This window comes from Lactuca virosa, chromosome 7 (genome assembly GCF_052849685.1).
Source record: "Lactuca virosa cultivar CGN04683 chromosome 7, Lactuca_virosa_CGN04683_v6, whole genome shotgun sequence".
In the NCBI taxonomy this organism is placed as follows: domain Eukaryota; kingdom Viridiplantae; phylum Streptophyta; class Magnoliopsida; order Asterales; family Asteraceae; genus Lactuca; species Lactuca virosa.
Genome location: NC_136432.1, coordinates 164619728 through 164624090, shown reverse-complemented (window position 1 = coordinate 164624090; position 4363 = coordinate 164619728).

Here is a 4363-nt window from a genome sequence, read left to right as displayed (position 1 = left end):
GATTCCAATTCTGTTGGAATGGAATCACGAATTCCAATTCTGTTGGAATGGAATCACGAATTCAAATTATGTTGGATTCATAGAAGTTGATGCTTGAAGAACGGACCACAAAATTGAAAGTGATTCTAAGCAACATTATTCTTTTAGAATGTATTACTATCGTTGTTAGATTTTGATGTTTTCTTTCCCGTTTTGTAAGTTTTTTTAGTTTTATTCTTTACCAATAAATGTAATTCTTAACAATTGTTACCCGTATTCTATAAGAAATAATGTATTTTTTGTTTTTATTCTTCAATTGATTGTTTAAGAATTTGTTCTTCTACAAGAAGTTTTAAAGTCATGATCACGAAATAGGTTCAATAATATTTTTATTATTTATGGTTCAAGAATATTTTTTATTTTTGAATATACTCATAAACATATTCTGTCAGAATGTCCAAATTAAAAGAATTATAATTCGTAAAATCGGATTTTTAAAATTAATAGAATCTATGATCCCTTAAAAAAATGCAATTTTCCTTTATTAAATCTATATTAATGGACTAAATTACCCTTGTAATTAGTTAAGATGATATTTTTCAATTATATTTAATTCAATAATATATATTAATCACTTTCTTAAAATAAGTAAATTTGATTGGCCCATATTTATGCATACAATAACACAATAATTACTTTGAATAGAATAACCTAAGCCTATATATATATATATATATATATATATATATATATATATATATATATATATATATATATATATATATATATATATATATATATATATAGGGTTAATGTCATAAAAATCCTCAAGTTTTTAGAGTTTTGTCGGTTTTGCCCAAAGTTGAATTTTATGTCCGTTTTTACCCTCACATTTTCCAAAAAATGTTCGGTTTTACCCTTTTACCGGTGATAACAGGTTTTTCAGGTTAACATTATTTTATCTTCGCAAAAAAAAACCCTTAAGTTTACAGTATTTTTACGTTTTTACCATTAATTTTATAATTTTTTTATACTTTTAATCTAAGTATTTTTTTTTATATTATACGTATTCATGCAGAAAAATCGTATTTATATACAAAAAAAGTTTAATTAAATATTGTATTTACATTTTTTAAATGTTATATCTTTATGTGTGTGTATATATATATATATATATATATATATATATATATATATATATATATATATATATATATATATATATATATATATGGGTCTTTTTTCCCTGGATAAACCGTTTAAAATGTAATAAAAAACAAATTAATATGCTTTTAGAACTACAAATACATACTTTTATGTATTTAAAAATATACATATAAATAACAAAACTTGTTCAATCATAAACATGTTTATATATAATATTAAAAAAATATAAATACAACATTTAATTAAACATTTTTTTCGTATATAAACACGATTTTTTTGCATTAATACGTATATTATGAAAAAAAATACTTAGGGTAAAAGTGTAAAAAAGTTATAAACTTAAGGGTAAAAACATAAAAAACTGTAAATTTAAGGGTTTTTTGCGAAGTTAATATAATGGTAACCTAGAAAACCTGTTTTCACCGGTAAAATGGTAAAACCGAACATTTTTTGGAAAATGTGAGGGTAAAAACGGACATAAAATCCAACTTTGGGTAAAACCGACAAAACCCTGAAAAATTGAGGGTTTTTATGACATTAGCCTATATATATATATATATATATATATATATATATATATATATATATATATATATATATATATATATATATAGTGTTAGGGCGTTGTGATGATACTTCAGACAAATATGGGTAGGTGTGGAAGGTAGTATGGCCCGTACTACTGAAAGCACAGGACCCATACGCGTAGCAAGGAAGTCACAACCCCTAGGGTTTTGTTGGGAGTTGGTTCCCGGATTATTATATGGAGTATCTAATATCTTCCTGGTATATTTTCGGCATGGTGGTTACTCGACGATTTGTGACTGGATCCGGGTCAGGATCAGGAGGTGGCGGACAGGAGGCACCAGCAGTGCCTGAGACTATCGGGCATATGGGGCCAGACGAGATGGACACCAGGATCCGGGAGATCCTGTACGATGAGGTTGCTGTGATGTTTCGGGCTCAGTTACCGGAGATGTTTGGGTCTATCAAGACCGCCATGGTGGAGTATTTTGATGAGCGTTATGCAGCCCTCACTGAGGCGGCTGTCGCAGAAGCTGTAATGGCGGCAGTGGGAGGAGCCAATCGGGCTTTTCAGTATCGGGACTTCGACAACACAAAGCCCCCTACTTTTGATGGGACTCAGGACCCCATCAAAGACATGAGCTGGCTTACTGACGTGGAGGGTTGTTTCTTCACGTGTTCATGTATTACTGACCAGAAGGTCAGATGTGCCCTGAACCTGCTGAGGTTCGGGGCAAAGGACTAGTGGAGGTTGATGACTGGATCGTATTATGATGATTAGAGAGCTGCAGTTATTTGGGAGTAGTTCAGGGATATGTTCTGTGCTCGCTACATTCCTCGAGTCGAGCGAGAGCGGCTAGCTCGGGAGTTTCTAGATTTAGACAGGATGGTGAGACGGTGACGGAGATCACCTGTATGTTCATGGAGAGGGCGATGTTCTGCCTGGAGTTTGATTTTGAGCAGGCTCAGATGACACGTTATCTGAGCATGCTCAAGACTGACATTCGACAGTTTGTGGCGACCCAACGTTGTGATATGCTTCTGGATCTACAGGAGGCCGCTAGACGGCGTGAGTTAGAGATTGAGCTGCAGTTGAGGGAGCAGCGGCACGCCCCGACATAGTCACAGTCGGCGCCAAAGCGGTTTAAGACTGTTGATTCTAGGTCGGGTGGACAGCAGGGCCGCACTTGTGGCAAGTGCGGGAAGGGTCACTCGGGGGTTAGCAGATCTGGTAGCGCATGCCGCAAAAGCGGCAAGTAGGGGCACTTTGTGTGGGAATGTCTCCAGCCAGACCCGGTTCATGATATGAGGATTTGCTACCACTGCCATCAGGTTGGTCATGTGAAGACCAACTGTCCACAGCTCGCTGCCAGGCCGACGCAGGCTCCAGCGTCGGCTACACTTAGGAGTACTGACGGGATTCAGGGTAGAGCAGCGCCCCCGAGGGCTCAGGGACGCGCCTTCCAGCTGACAGCAGTGGAGGCCAGGGCAGCACCAGACGTGGTTGCTGGTATGTTTCTATCCCTTATCTTACTGATTATATATGTTTTATGCTTATATGTTGTACCTATGATTAGGTACGTTTTTAGTGAATTCCTTACCTACTTTGGTATTATTTGACTCGGGGTGAGTCGGTCGGTTGTCTCTTAGACATTTAGTAGGGAGTTCAGTGTGCCAGTAGGAGAGCTAGAGTGTCCGTTGCGAGTCTCTATCGCCAACGAACATGAGGTTTCCGCTTCTTCGGTCTATCGGGATTGCATGTTGGAGATCTTCGGGGTACCTTTCCCGATAGACTTGATTCTGATTCCCATGGGGGATGTATGTGCGATTGTTGATATGGACTGGCTTAGTCGGTTCGGTGCCATGATCGACTACGAGGTTCAGCGGTTGGTAGTTCGAACCCCAAGTGGGGGAGAACTGAGTGTCTACGGCAAGGGCACCGGATTGGGATCAGGGTTTTGTTCGGCTTCCAGGGCTCGGAGGTACATTCAGCACGGGTGTGTGGGTTATCTAGAGTACGTGGTGGATACGCGAGTCAGGGATCAGGTTTCAGTATCAGAGGTTCCAGTGGTCAGGGAGTTTGCTGACGTGTTCCCGGAGGAGTTACCCGGAGTGCCTCCGGAGAGGCAGGTCGAGTTTAGGATTGTCCTAATGCCAGGTACGCCCCTATCGCCAAGGCGTCGTACCGATTGGCACCGCTGGAGATGCAGGAGATGTCATCACAGATACAGGAGTTACTAGGCAAGAAGTTCATTCGTCCTAGCAGTTCTTCGTGGGGAGCGTCGATCCTCTTCGTCAGGAAGAAGGATGGTTCACACCGGATGTGCATTGACTACCGGGAGTTGAACAAGTTGACGTTGAAGAACCGTTATCCACTCCCGAGGATAGATGACCTTTTTGATCAGTTGCAGGGAGCATCTTGGTTCTACAAGATAGATCTAAGGTCCGAGTACCATCAGGTCAGGGTTAGGGAGGAGGACGTGGATAAGACCGCGTTCCAGACTCGTTATAGACATTACGAGTTCGTGGTGATGCCGTTTGGGCTCACCAACGCGCCAGTAGTGTTTATGTACCTGATGAATCGGGTCTGCAGACCGATGCTCGATCGCTCGGTCATCATGTTTATAGATGATATCTTGGTGTATTCCAAGACCAGGGATCAAACATCCCGAAAATACGGTCCAAAAATTTC